Raw genomic sequence first — 16293 nt, 5'->3', positions numbered from 1 at the left:
AGTGGCCACTTTCTCATTACTTTCATATATTGTTTTAATAAGTATCCAAAACATACAAGTTTTATTTATATAATTTTTCACTCTTGTATGCTTTTCATAAAAGTTTCACACAAGACAGATACAAACTTTATAAGATTCATATATATCTTTTCCATATGGGAACACAGAGCAGAGGTTAAAGGTCAAAGTACAACTGTTCACTTCTACAGCAGCCAATCATAGTGTTGTGTCCTGTAATGTTATATACCATATTGCGAGGGTCAAGAGCGTAGATTTGGTTGTGGCATTGGTGGGGACGGATGATTCAGCCACCGAACCCTGCCCTGTTTCTTTTTTTTCCTTTTTGTCTTTGCTTGTTGATAAAAAAGGAGAAATATACTTGCCTACATATGCTATTCTACATGCTTTTAAACCATTAAAAATTACAATTCATAGTTTTATATGTGAATTATATAATGTTAAATTACTATTAAACAAATGACTAAGTATTTTACAGTTTAGTTTACTTCAGCCATATTCCATATAAATCAGGTATCATACAATAATAAAAATAGAGTCATGACAATAACAGAATATGACTTTAAGGACTTAACAACATTACTCCAGTTATAGTACACTAACATCTCTGATACATTAGCACTAAGGGAACACTCAGTGACCTGCTGGTTTTTGTCCATAAAACTACTCATCTAAGATTAAGACAAAGTCAAAGATCTCTCAGCAACATTATGCAACATTTTAGGCACTATTTCCCCGATCAACTCAGTGAGCTGGGATTTTTTTATTCTAAACATGAACTACTGTTACAGCAACTACTGGTGCCCCACACAACAACTCAATGTCCACTATGTGAAGGAGCTAAACACATGCCTTCTCCTCTCGTTAATCTATAGCACTAAATCATCAGTCAGTCACCTGTGACCTCGCCTCTTCACCTCTGTCTGAGCTACAACATGGCAGAGCTGCCTCTGTCACCTGATAAATAACAGTGAGACATTCCAAATACATGCAGTCACACATGTGCTTCAAATACAGTCATGAACCAACAAGTCATCATCCAATTTCACCTGTGATCTTGTGTCACCATTACTCTCTGAGCTTTGTGTTGGTTCTTCTGTCACCTGACAAATAGGACATACATGACAATAAGAATAAAATGTGTAGCTGCTTCAGTGTTTCTGTCAATTTGTGCAGATCTTGACTCATCAGTAATGTTTGTAGGGTGAGTGCATTTTTAAAACAATTTGTGCAAACTGCACTGCAAGGTGGAATATTTGCAAAATCATGACTACCTCATGATATTTTGTCTCAAAAATTAACCCTATGAATATGTCAGTGCCAGTAGGATGAAATTATTGTGTCACCAACATTTTAACGTTAGACATATAATTTTAACAGCCTCTGTAAACTAATATCCTGGCTTGCTCGAGGCTGCCGTTTTCTCTGACAGCTTCAATCAAAATTAGAAATGCTACTCTGAGACTGAGATAATAGTGCTGCCTGTTGTGCAGTTAGTTTCCAAAACACGTTATTCATTGTTACAATTTTAGACTGATGTGGGCCAAAGCCTAGCATAGCCTATAACGTTATTATGACGGACACATTTTATGAGTGAACTTGACTTTAAGTGACTTACAGGTTTCTTTGAAAAATACTTTCTTAAATCCAGGTTCTTCCTTTTTGCTGCCATCCTCCTCTCCTCCTCGCAGCGCAGGCTTGCCGCTGCTAAAACTAAACAGAGCTCCCTGAAAGGCACAGCCAATCACATTGGCCATATTTGTCACATGAGGCAGGACTCCAGTAGAGAACGTCATTTAACTCTTTCTGCACCGCTGGATGAATGAGACGTTGAGAGATCGTTTTTTTACTTGAAGACATGAAATTATTGGTGGGGACATGTCCCTTCCGTCCATGCCAAATCTACGCCCTTGTCGAGGGTGGTGTCATAAAAAAGTGGAGAAAAATGCTGTCGAGAAAAATAGAGTTAAGATAGTTTAGTTGGCGAACTGTATGTAACACCTTGCTACATCCGCTATGTATGGAGGACCACAAGAGCCATGCGCATCGAAATGAAGAACTCTGTGCTTAAATAATGAATTGTAGAATAAATTCTGCATTTGTAAATTCATTTTTGAATTCCAGTTTTAAAAACTGATTTTTAAAATGCCTTTTAAATCTTCATTTCAAAAAACATTTTTGAATTCCAATTTAATAAACTGCATTTCAAAAACCTTTTTCGAACTGCAGTTTATTAAAGTGATTTTCAAAATGCTTTTTAAAATGGCGATTCCACTCCTCATTTCAAAATCCATTTCCCTTTCCTATTTGCTCAGGGATTAACTTTTGGATTAGCAGTTGGATTAACAACTTCATTTTAAAAATCCTGCGGCTATTCAAATTAGCCACACCGTGGGATGTTAGGAGCTCTCTGATTGGTTGGTCAGACACAGGCTGTCTCCCTGGATTTTTCTAGCTCATAGCTTTGCCCTGCTAAGAAGCGTGTGTGCTTGTACAAAGGCCGTTCAACCTCGGGATTTACACTCGGCTCGACACGGATATGTGAAGAATGAAGGGACCCTGCAGCGAAACGGAGAGCGCAACCTCTGACTGAGTGCCCGTTTACTCAGTCTGACCACCTGTTGAAGGTAATGTGCTAACATGGCTAACGCTAGCATGTTTTATAAGCTGCTGTGCTCTTCACAAATAAAGCTGGAAGCAGCTCAGACTATTAGAACCAGCGCTGAGCCCTGTTACATTTATACAGTGTTAGAGCAATGGCTGCAACCTACAGCCTTTAAACTAGCGATTAAAATGCTGACAGTAAACTCGTCAGTCCAGATGTTACCACATTACTTTGTGATACTTAGCGTTAAAACAACTGAGACAGGCTGATTAAAATAACAGCTGTGAGTTCTGAGGACACTCATGTGAGGGAAAATCTGCTCACACAGATATGTAGAGCCAAATACTGTCAATAAGGCCTCTGCAATGTTCTGAAGACAGTTAAACTTCACTCAGGTAGTGATGTCCAGCAGGTGAAAATGCAAGCTCCATGAACACGCACAGCTATGGATTCCAGCTGTGTTCGTAGTTCTGCAAACTTTGACCCCCACAAAGTGGGGCTGCATTTCGATGTCGCATTAACTCAACAAGTTAATGCGAGACAAATCCAGCTGCTTATTAAAGCTTTCTGGTTTGATCAGTCTCGAGTCTACGGATGTATCCATGTATTTCCGTGGTGCTGATGCTGCACTGAGCGGACAGCTCCTGAAGCATTTGAAGTGTCGGAATGTGGAAATTTCAACATCGCTTGAAAAACTGCCAGCTAGCAACGTCACTCTCACCGGTAGGCTAAGTTATTTTTAGTCAATTACAAGTTGAATCTGGTAGTTGGGGTTGTTAGCTAAGATACTGTCATTAAGAAGCGGCACAACTAATGTGTCTATGTGAGCTAATTTGCGATGTGCACCGCTGGCCCGGCCATTTATTTTTTAATGCACCTGCTCAAATTAATTCCCTGCGTGGGACAAAAAATGATTCAGACAATTATTTATTAAAGGTAGACATTTTTAAATGAGAATAAGAAATGCCCTACCTTAATGCCCTACCTGGCCCCCTGGCAACACTTTGCTAGACCCGCCCCTGCACAGTTACCAGCTGTCAGCTACTTAGAAAAGGATCCTGGTGTTATTTGTCTCTCAGAAACAGTTCATAACTTCCCTTCAACTCATTCATGTCACCTAAAAGGTAAACCTGTTTCTCCATCACCTGTTCAGCTCTGATGATTCAGTAAGGACATCTCCTGGTTTCATCTTCATGTTTCCCTCTCACCAGATAACCAAACTGATATGATGACCAGCAGCTTTACAGCTGTGGCTCCAGGAAACATCAGCTGATACTACAAATTAATATTAAATAAATTCTAACAACAGCTGATCAAGCTTAAAGGTGCTGCTGTTGTTTAGCGCGACATCCGCTGGTTTCCTCTTTCTGGCGAAAAGTGGACGATAAACAAACAGGAGAGAAAAGCCGATCAGCTGATCATTGATCAGTTTCATGATTGAAGTAGCAACAGGAGAGGGAGGAGAGAGAATGAGAGGAGAAGAGGCAGCTGTGCAGCAAAGACACAGAATAACTCCAGCTTTGTGTCTTTTTTTAGGGGCGATCGTGGCTCAAGAGTTGGGAGTTCGCCTTGTAATCGGAAGGTTGCCGGTTCGAGCCCCGGCTCGGACAGTCTCAGTCGTTGTGTCCTTGGGCAAGACACTTCACCCGTTGCCTACTGGTGGTGGTCAGAGGGCCCGGTGGCGCCAGTGTCCGGCAGCCTCGCCTCTGTCAGTGCGCCCCAGGGTGGCTGTGGCTACAATGTAGCTTGCCATCACCAGTGTGTGAATGGGTGAATGACTGGATATGTGAAGCGCTTTGGGGTCCTTAGGGACTAGTAAAGCGCTATATAAATACAGGCCATTTTCCATTGTAGCTGAAGTACGGGACAAACTGCGTCTCTTCTCAGCTCAATACGAAACGTGTAATATTTTCTCTGAATACGAGACGATTCCGTTTTTTACAGGGCGGTTGGCAACTCTACTAACTAACCTTATGAATAAAATAAAGTTCACTATCAGTAACATCATAGCACCCACCCAGCTGTATAGAAACGCCGTCATGCTAGCTAGTACGCAGTACGAGTTATTGTAACTGACTGTAAAAAGTCAGCACAACGAAAATAAACTCCACCTAAACTTGGTTTATATCTGACCCAGATAGACTGCAGGTCATAACTTCTTACCTGAAGTTCAGTTCACCACCTCGGGTCTCTCCTCCTCCTGCCTCCACTTTCCCTCATCTACCTGCTGGCCTCTGTGGAAGCTCCGCCACAGCCACCACCAAACAACTGAGTTATTTTTACACATCGGCCAGCATCTGGCCAATCCACCACCTCTCATTGTTTATACCATTACAACTTGTGCATAATTTTTAGAAATGTACAATTCCTATTAGCATTTTAAGTTATGAAAATGATTCGTTAAACATGTTTGTGGATTTTACAGTAAAAAATATAACTTTTTTCTACTCGGATTTTGAATTTTTTGTCTGTATTTAGATCAATTGTGCTAATATAGTATGCTAAAATGAAAAAATAACTCAAATTTCAGATATTTGAGGTTGTGCTACCAAACAATTCAAGATAAACAGTTTTTAAAGGTGAAATATAAAGGTAAAATCAAAAGTAGTCAAAAACGGCCAATTATACCCTGGACCCCAGAGGGTTAAAAGAAGGAGCCCCTGTCCTTTATAATAGTTAGATCATATGAAATACATAAAAGATTTTGACAAATGACCCCAACACCTGTAACAACATCCACCTGAGATACACAGACTGGTGTTACTGCACAGCAGTGTATGTCTCTACATGTACATGATGTTTCTGTCTGTGAGATTGTGAGTTGGAAACTTGAACATTGTTGTTTCCACATGTGTGGGCATCATGGGATCATCATGGGGTTAGCACTGGTGCCTCACAGGAGGGAGCGTGGGTTTGACTTTGTTCATGAATTTGCAGAAGTGTTGATTTTTTTTCCATTATATTTAGATTTAAAATCTTTTTCCAAAGAAATAAAGTTTCAGTTTTAATGTTGTTTAAACATCTTTCAGAATCAACATCTTTGTAACCTGTTTAAGTTATTTTGTACTTGTGGGATAGTTTCTTATCTGTTCTGTTGTCTATAAGACCCACAAACATTTTTAGAGAGCAGCAAACATACAGATTTTAAGCTTTGGGTCTTTTCTTTCTTCCTTCTTGCTCAGGCAGCAGTTAAAGCTAGAAAGTCTTTGCATGACAGCAGCAGAGAGGATGTGGTGTCTTAGAGCTGCACCACAGCCTCAACATCAGTACATCAGGAACAATAAATGCACAAAACATCAGATTATTTTTCTTATTTCTGACTTTCAGACACTGGTAACAGAGGCTCACTGACCTTGGTGTGTCGTGCAGATCAGCACTGCAGTCAGAACTAAAAGAAAGCAGCAGGTTAGTCTGAGGTTTCACACTCATGAAGACGACAGTGACACCAACATTTTCCACTTCACTTCTCTCAGTGTGGGGCTGTCTGTGCTTAGTGTCAGCCTACTCTATGAAAATTAAACAGAATTAACCTTATAAACTTATCAAAATAACCTGCTCTGAGCTGATGCTGCTCCTGTTCTTATCTTTGGGAGGAGAGAGGTGCTTTCCCGTTAAACTGGACAGCAAGATTCCTTAAATATTATGAATACAGCCGGTTCCCAAATCTTCTCAGAGTTGGAAGAAGCCATCCATCCACCAGGAGAACAAAGGAAATCCAGATCTTCCACAGAATTATAATCCAACATAGCAACGATGAAGACGAGCAGAGAAAGAGCCGAGTGCACAGCTGGGGGCAGCGCTCACTGCCCTCGGCGTCGCTGCTGGAACGCTGAAGTTTTGGTATTGAATCTTTGCTGATCTCACAGAGGCAGGAGACCCAGAGCATCACCCTGCGAGCTTCAGTTTATGCTCTGTCCTGTCATCCAATCAGATTTGCATATAATTCAGTGATATTCAGCCCCAGCCTGGCGTTCTCTCCATCTCTGACCTTTCACCCCCTGTTAACTAAGCCAAAGGTTTTTTTCATTGCCATCACTTCTTAACACAGAAATTCCATCACATTTGAACTTTATTAACACGTTCATTATAGATTTAATCCCTTTTAATTCAAACATGTTTTCTCTTTAAAACTGTTTGTCAATCACAATTTACTCAATTTATTTTTATTCAATCACATATTTAAAAAGTCAGCATTCAGATATCAGAGCGTCATGTTTTAATAACAGCTCAGCCTCCAAACTCAAACACACCCTGATATCTCTCATGGCCGTTTCTACTCAGGCTTTTTAGTTAAAGTCCTAATATTAGAATCACCATCATATTGTCACATTATATTCTTTTACTGTCATTTTGGTTTAACTTTAACATGTTTATTCAGCTGATTCTGATCAGTATCAGCCATAATCAACTGTCAGCTCAGTCTGATCTGAGCTGTGAGTCTGTATTTAATCATCACAACACTTCATACGGTTTCTCTCATTCAGAGTCGTGTATAACAACAGGTTCACTTCACATTTGTGTGAATATAAAAGGTCAGAATACATTTCTCGTTTAACATACTGATCAAAGTTTTGGTTTGATTTACATTTTTAAGGAAGAATAAAGAATAAAGTTACTGTTGGCACAAGCACACAAAGAAAGCAGAGCTTTAGCTTTAGCTCTCTACATCACTTTTAAGCCTGGATGTTGAGCCTTTTGCTTCCTCTCAGCTGTGATGACAGTCTCTGTCTGCTCCATCTCACCCAACATCATCCATCTGACCTGATGCTAACTGACAAACTAAAGATAAAATATTAAATTCATTTTGCATCACTTACATTTAAAATACATTTAAGGTGGATTTCTTAAAAGGGAAGGGACTGACCTGACTGTTGTGTTGAGACAGGTGTGAAAAGGGAGTTAATCAGGTCTTATACTAAGGATGTGTTTAGTTTTGGTCTGTAATACGTTTAATTTATTATCTATAGGGTAACATAGCAAATCCTCCATCCAGAGGCTAAAATGATATCAGAGCTTGACTACTTGTAAGTGAAAGCCTGAGCCTTAAATTAAACAAGGTTAAAAAGAAATGCTGCTATCTACAGTGTGAGGCACTGAGCTCTATTATACCAGCTGTTTGTTGCTGTTTTTTAAATTTTCTTGGGTATTATTACCTTCCTGTTACTTCATAATGGAATGACAGTTAATGGTAAAAGTCTTGAATAGTTTTGAATAAAAAATAAGTGCATTATCTTTATTTTTCCATGATCCTACATTTCATTCAATCACTCGTGGACTTGTATGAATGTTACATATATTATTTTCACCTGTGGATTTACAAACATTCCATTTTATCCAAAGGCAAAGTTTTATTTGATGGTCATTGATTCAAGGTGAACACAAACTATTTCTCATAAAATCACTGACAGACAACAGAAACAGGAGCTCTGAGAGAAATTCAATTCAACTTTATTTATACAGCACCAAATCACAACAACATTTGGTTTTATTTTACAGAAAGTTAAAACCAAACCCAATTCTGGATGTGTGTGAAACCTGCAGCTGATCTCTGTCTGCTGTTCACTACCTCTGATTTCTATCTGTTACCAGCATCATCTCATGTTCCCCAGGTTCACTGACGATGCTGAAATCACCAGCGGGAGACCAAGAGTGCTGATTTAAAAAGATTCAGACATTTTATTTTGCTGCAGCTCAACATGAGGCTGGATCCTGATTCTTTTGTTGTTTTTGTTTTCTCTAGATCAAGAAAACAACGGCAGCAGCAACAAGAAGCACAGCAGGAACTGACAGGCTGACTTTCAGTCCAATGGATCCTCCTGTCTGACCTGCAGGTGAGAAACAGGTGTGAGGTGTCAGCTGTCAGGTAGGTGATGAGTGAAGAACAGAACAGAATCCATTTCCTCTTCAAACTGCTGTCAGACATTATCTACTGCACTCTGATCACATCACTCAGACCAGCTGCTTTCTACAAAGTCTCATCAACAACATCTTTAGAAACAAACATCAGATTGTGTGTTTTGTGGTTTTGTGCCTCTGGTTTCTCATTGGCTCACACTCTTGCGGAGTGCACATAGAGGTGGTGATTGTAGTTCCTATTAACAGGGTATTGCAGACCATCCCGCTAATTGCCGAATTTACTTTTGTCTGTAAGTCATATTTATGATGAAAAACAAATGTAATCAAATTAGATTTTGATATTTTCATATGGGAATTGGTCCTGCAACATGAAACGCTGGGATTGGAAGTTCCGATTTTTCAGCATCGCTCCGCACATCATACCTGTGAGAGGACAGACAGCAGTGTGGAGGAGAGTGTGAGTGCAACACAAAAACACATAAATATGACTGACACCTGTAAATGAAGCAACATCTGGCTGCAGGTGAAAGATACTGGGAACAGCAGAGCAGAGTGCAGGCTCAGCCACAAACCTGCCCACAGTGCAGCTGGAGGAGTGCCTGACCCTGGGGTGTCTGGTCCCAAACCATCAACCACAACTGCTGCAGCAGCTACTAGTAGTGCAAGTATAACCTGTCAAAGCCTTAAATCCCACGTACACTCTACCTAGCAGAAAAACACTGTCCGTAACAATGATCCTAAATCTATAGACACAGAACGTGCATTATGGCAAGACGGGGTGAAAAAAGCTCCACCAGTGTGTCTGACAATTGACTGCTGGACCTCTAGATCTTCCACTTTATTGAAAATTACAAGATGGCCTCTTAGCTGATGGACAGACACACTGCAGAAAACCTGGTAGAAGAGCTAATAAGAGTTTTATTGTTTTCAAGAATTAAAAATTATGAAGTGGACCCACCACCCATGTCTGTTGCATACATTAAACCTGATGATAAGAGATTAGCTGTGCTGTCTGCACCATCCTGCAACCTTATGAGGTGACTGTGGAGATAAATGCAGATACGTAACTGTCACGGCCTTTTATGTTCCAAACATGTTCCAAACACCAAAAAAGTCCAAGAAAAGGCCATGGGTGGCAACGGGAGGTTTGTTTTAGAACGCACTTCTGACTCCATTGTTTAAAAATCATATGCCATTTATTTTGTGGAAAATTATAAACAAAAATCAGCCAAATAACTTCTTAAAACTTAAAATTAAACGAAAGTTAACTTAATTTGCTTTAACAACTTCAAAAGTGGTCAAAAAATCATTTTCTAACCCTCCCGTCCTCCCATCTGACATTTGGCAAACAAAAAACAAAAAACATTTACCACACCCCTCCAGGGTGCTCTTAATCCCCTGATTAATGGGAGGGTCCATAAGCTAATAAACCAATCACTTTCCAAAAAACTTTCTCCAAGAAAATTGATTACAAATCGATTACAAATTTACATAACAAAACTAGGTCAGTATATTCTTACAACTGCAAAGAAAAAACAAAAATGAATACAAATTGCATTTTATAAACGTTCAACATAAATGGCCACAACAGTAACTAGGACAGTTGTTTTTTTTCTATTACTATTCAGTCACGAACAGCAAAATCAACATATATGATTGACTAAACTGAATTGCAAAAAGCTGTACGCCACATAATAATAATAATAATAATAATAACAAATTCTAAAAGTTGCACTTTTCTCTCCTTCAGCTATGTCACAGCCTCCAAAGTGCTCTTGCTTTGCAAAGGTCTTCAGTGAGTCACAGCCCAACACCAACTGACAGTAACTGTGCAGAAAGTAAAGTAAATGGTTGCAGCTCTTTGTTCATGGACCCAAAATTTCTGTGTGGAGTTCAACACCGTCCCCTCAGAAACTGCATTACTGGATGGTAGGTTTAAAAAGCTTGCATTCAGTGACAACAGAGCTGTTGATGAGGCACTTCAGAGAATAACTGCCACAGCAGCAAAGTGCACTCCCACCCAGCTCCACCATCACAGGGCCAAGTGAAGGAGGAGCCACAAACGTCTGCTGTGTGGAGCCTCTTTGAAGAAAGAGCTACAGGAGATGCTGCAAAGAGAAATACTACAGCTGATGTTATGATGGAGATGAAATGTTATCTTGAGGAGCTCCTCATCCAACATGGAGAAGGCCCACGGAGCTGGTGGCAGGCCGAGGCCACAGTCTTTCCATACCTGTTAAAGGTGATGGAGGGGAGACTGTGCATTGTGGAAACATCTGTTCCTTCGGAGAGTCTTCTCAAAAACAGGGCGGAGACTAAGGAGAAACCACATCAGCCCATCCAAGCTGAGGGATTTGATTTTTCTGTATGTCAACCTGCACTGAGGACAAACTGTTTGGCTGCTGAGTTTAGTTTCTGTTTCTGTTCTGTGGATTTGTTTACAGAGCAGGTTTGATTAATTATTAAGGTTTGATTAAAATATTAAACAACAGTAAGAAGCCCTGCTTTTGTAACAGAACAAAAGCACAAAATTAGGCAATTAAAAGGCTTTTCATAAAAACACTACATGCAAAAGGGTTTATCAACACACAAAGCACTCACATTTGCCAAGTAAAGCTAAAGTATGAGGCTACAGATGATAATAAATTAAGAGCCATTTGGGAGCCACAAGACATGCAAGATAATCCAGAGCTTAGATCTAAATAAGGAAACCAGTCTTCCCTCAGTAATGGAGAATATCCTCACACATTAAGAAGCACCCAGGAGGAAGTACACTCCTTCATTACTCTGTCAGTCAGGCAGGTGATGAGTGAAGAACAGCACAGAGAATCTCAGCTGTTCAGCTCAATTTGTGGATGAAATAAGAAGTAAAGTCAGAGTGATCAGCTTACCAATAACTGTGATATTAACCAGGTTACTGATGACACCGTTACTGGACTCACACCAGTAAACTCCAGTGTCGTGAGGCACCAGCATACTGATCAAACATAATTGACCAGTTGGTTGTCCCCACCCATCTCCACACTCAGTCCTCACTAGTTTGCTTGTTTCTCCTCACAGTCCAATCAGATCGGTCCTCCTCACAGATTACAGTCACAACATCTCCCTCAGAGAAATTAGAGCTGTTGGGACTCACAATCAGACGAGCTGTGAGGAAGAAGAGAGGTTGGATATTACTCATGACTGAACTTCTGGGACCGCTCCGCCCCCTGGTGGCCTGATTTGATACTGAAAAATAATTTTCTACCAGGATGATGTTATAAAGCTGTAGAAACAGGACTGCGGTTTCTGGCATTTTGCCCTCGGCTATTTGCAAGTAGCACAGAGAAGAGCAAACATCTGAAGAGGCACAAGCTCCAACATTTTAGTAATATGAAGAACAACTTTGTTGCTTGACCAGCACGTTTTGGCCTTCATAGGTTTAAGGTTTAAAAACATTTTTAGGATTATTTGGTTCAGTGCAAATTACTGCTGCTGACAGTGAAAAAATCTGCAGACCTCATAGTTTTCAGAGGATGAGCATTTGTTCGAGGGTCCATTTTCTGCCAGCTCTTCATTTCTGTGTATGCACAGGATTCTCTCCCTCCCCTCTGCTTTCACTGGTGGGTGAGAGGAAGTGGGCAAATTCTACAAATGTCATTTAAAGATTTAACGACTCACTCATGTTAGTTCATGTTAGCTAGATAACACACATGCCTTAAAGACATAAAGACCTGGATGACCTCTAATTTTCTGCTTCTAAATGAAGATAAAATTCAGGTTATTGTACTCGGCCCTGAAAATCTTAGAAATATCGTATTTAACCAGATTCTTACTCTGGATGGCATTACCTTGGCCTCCAGTAACACTGGGAGGAACTGGAGCTGGAGGCTGCATGCCCAGTTGGAAGGCTTTAATTCATTTTATTTGTGTTTGTTTAACAGGAAAAAATAATCACAATAAAAGTGAGATTAGTGAGGAACATTAGTATTTGAACTCCCTGCAATTTTGCAAGTTCTCCCAGTTAGAAATCATGGAGTAGATGCATTCCCACTGTGACAGAGAGCATTTAAGAAACAATTCAGGAAATCACATGTATGATTTTTAAAGAATGTATTTGTGTAGCACTGCTGCAATACAAATATAGCAGCAGTGCTACAAATATGCTATATATCACTACGTCAGCAGTACCTGTCCTTTTGGTCATCCTGAAATTATTTTTCAAAATCATGATTTTTTCATGATTTTGCTTCTTAATTCAGATAAAACTGAGGTTATTGTACTCGGCCCTGAAAATCTTAGAAATATGGTATCTAACCAGATTCTTACTCTGGATGGCATTACCTTGGCCTCCAGTAATGCTGTGAGGAACCTTGGAGTCATTTTTGACCAGGACACGTCCTTCAACGCACATATTAAACAAATATGTAAGACTGCTTTCTTCCATTTGCGCAACATCTCTAAAATTAGAAATATCCTGTCTCAGAGTGACGCTGAAAAACTAGTTCATGCCTTCATTACTTCCAGGCTGGACTACTGTAATTCATTATTATCAGGATGTCCTAAAAACTCACTGAAAAGTCTTCAGCTGATCCAAAATGCTGCAGCAAGAGTCCTGACAGGGACTAGAAAGAGAGAGCAGATTTCTCCTGTTTTGTCTTCCCTTCATTGGCTTCCTGTTAAATCCAGAATTGAATTCAAAATCCTGCTCCTCACATACAAGGTCTTAAATAATCAGGCCCCATCTTATCTTAATGACCTTGTAGTGCCATATCACCCTATTAGAGCACTTCGCTCTCGCACTGCAGGCCTACTTGTTGTTCCTAGAGTATTTAAAAGTAGAATGGGAGGGAGAGCCTTCAGTTTTCAGGCCCCTCTTCTGTGGAACCAGCTTTCAGTTTGGATTCGGGAGACAGAAACTATCTCTACTTTCAAGATTAGGCTTCAAATTTTGCTTTTTGGTAAAGCATATAGTTAGGGCTGGACCAGGTGACCCTGAATCCTCCCTTAGTTATGCTGCAATAGACGTAGGCTGCCGGGGATTCCCATGATGCATTGAGTTTTTCCTTTCTCACTCACTATGTGTTAACAGACCTCTCTGCATCGAATCATATCTGTTATTAATCTCCGCCTCTCTTCCACAGCATGTCTTTATCCTGTCTTCCTTCTCTCACCCCAACCGGTCGCAGCAGATGGCCCCGCCCCTCCCTGAGCCTGGTTCTGCTGGAGGTTTCTTCCTGTTAAAAGGGAGTTTTTCCTTCCCACTGTCGCCAAAGTGCTTGCTCATAGGGAGTCATATGCAGTGATGGGAATAACGGCGTTACTAACGGCGTTACTTTTTTCAATAATGAGTAATCTAACTAACTACTATTCCTATCGTTACAACGCCGTTACAGTTACTAACAAGGAAACGCGGTCCGTTACTATTTTTCAACAAACAGACGGTTGAAGCTGTGTTCAGCTTACCGGATCTTATATCCGCTGCACAGAAGTAGCTGTAAGTAATCTGGACGCTACAGCTTTAAGCAGCTGCGCGCTCCCGCGGACGGTAATCACGATCACTGTCTAGCACAACACCTGGAGCTCAGGGGGCAAAACAATCGCATGTGTGCTGCTGTTTGACTGAGGAAGAATAAAGTAGTCGTGGTAAGCCAATCACATGACCACTTAAAGACAAAGCAACAAGGTGATATATACCAGTTTATAAATTGTGTTAATAGGCCACGTAAAACCAGAGTCATGATAAACAATATATACGTGGCGTTTTTTCCTCAATAGTTTCGTCACGTTAGCGCTAGCAAGCACTCTCTGCTTATGAGCAAAAAAACAAAACAAAACAGGGGAAGTTTTACGGTGCGTTCACACCGAACGCGATAGACGCGAGCGAAAACGCCCCAAACGCCCCTAATTTGACGCGTGCACATTCGCACCTCAACGCGTGTCCAAGAAAAATCGTGAACCGGAAATGTGGGAGGAATGTGGGAGGAAGTTTTATTATGCTGTGCTTTTTCTCCGTCTGCGCGCCACTTTCGTGCGCGCCTTTTCCCTCGCGGTGCAGGTGTGTATCTCGAATGAGGGTCATAGTTATGAGTGTTTTGTGCTGTTTTTCTATTGGACGTGATGGTTATCAAAACCAAACATGATAAGTTTGGCAAGCGCAGGAGACACGACACGGAGGAGATTTGTCAATCAGGCTGCAGAATGCAATGCGCATTGTTGAAAGCTGTACGGTGCAATAACAAAAATCAGCGAAATGTGACGGGTGAACAGCGGGACCACTGTATACTGTTTTATTAATAAACAAAATATATTCCTATATGACAACACGCATAAATTAACTGCCTACATTAATTCACTGTAAACCTTGTCCTTCTGACTGACACTCCCCTGCTGCCTCTCCGGGCTGTCCCTGGTCCTCGGGGGAGAAGTTATCCACGGTCCGCACCATATTGCCGCTAGTCTCCCGCGGGGTGAAGAAGGGGTCCAGAAACCCCATGACCCCGAAGAACTTCCATCTCTTCCCCGATCCTGCTGCAGACCCACTCCTCTTCTCCTTATTATATGTGTCCCTGAGGCTCTTCCACTTTCTCCTGCAGATGTCCTATGAATAAATACATTATCTTGTTAGCGGAAAGGTATTTGTACATCAGTGGGAAAATAGCGGGACAGTACGCGTCAGTACCTAGGTCAGAGCCACGTCACCAGCCTCCTGATTGGTTGTCGCGGCGCGAATTGACGCCGGAGTTCAGATTTTCCAACTCGAGCGGTAGAGGCGAAACACGCGTATGCACAAAATGCAACACAAAAACTCACGCGCGTGTTTTTTTTTCGCGAGTCAAACGCACTAGACGCGCTACACTGACGCGCGTTTCACGAGTTTTGGCGTTTTCGCGACGCAAATCTGCTTCCGAATTTTCGCCGGACGCGCAATCGCGTGTCATCGCACTCTTTCCATTGACTTTACATGTAAACCTGATGCTCTGGCCGCCTCTATCGCGTTCAGTGTGGACGCACCGTGACAGCGAGAGAGAGAGTTTTGAGATGTGAGATTTGTGACGTTTAGCGTGTTTGGAGTGTGTAGTTAATGTGTTGTCTTGTGTAGTTAGTGTGTAGTGTTGTGGATAGTTTTGTGTTGTGTGTCAGAACAATGAGGCGACTGCTGTCTCCAGGTAGAAACAGGAGTGATACACCTGCTGTTGTCAGACCTGCAGGTATCAGGCTGTGATGTTCTCCTTTGTAGTGGACAGAAATTATTTTTTTGGAGTGGCACAAATAATTTGTGCGGCATCTGATTGAAGAACAGCTGATTGTTCTGTAAATAGTTTGAAATGGTTATTTAAAAAATCAAGGTAAAAGGTAAATGGATGCAAATAACTTTGTTGTTTGCAAAACTTGTGCATAGGATTTTAAAATTGACCATTTATATTTGCATTTAAAGTTATGAAATATGATTCATTAAACATGTTTGTGGTTGTTACAGTAAAAATATAACTTTTTCTACTCTGATTTTATGTTTTTTTGTCTGATTTTAGATCAATTGTGTTAATACAGTATGTCAAAATGAGAACATGACTGTAAATTCAGACACATGAGGTTGTGCTGAAAAGAATGAAACCAAACAAGGCAAAGTAAATAGTTTTTAAAGGGAAAATGTGGAGGGAAAATCAAAAGTAGTAAAAAATGGCCAATTATACCCTGGACCCCAGAGGGTTAAACGTTGTTTTTTTTTTTTAAAGTAACGCAATAGTTACTTTTCAAGTAATTAATTAATAATTAATTAATAATAATAATTAATAATTAATAATAAATAAATTAATAATAATTAATTAATTAAA

At 40.6% G+C, this 16293-nt stretch overlaps 1 protein-coding gene across 1 annotated transcript in view; it reads left to right on the top strand.

The window, feature by feature from the left end:
• Nucleotides 1-16293, top strand: part of LOC116335110 (neural cell adhesion molecule 2-like) — a 660945-nt gene that overhangs the window by 72276 nt on the left and 572376 nt on the right. The gene's annotated exons all lie outside the window — the stretch shown is intronic.

The sequence above is a fragment of the Oreochromis aureus genome, linkage group 3 (genome assembly GCF_013358895.1).
Source record: "Oreochromis aureus strain Israel breed Guangdong linkage group 3, ZZ_aureus, whole genome shotgun sequence".
Lineage (NCBI taxonomy): Eukaryota > Metazoa > Chordata > Actinopteri > Cichliformes > Cichlidae > Oreochromis > Oreochromis aureus.
Note: the sequence above shows the minus strand (reverse complement) of the source record. Positions and strands in the feature narration are given on the sequence as shown.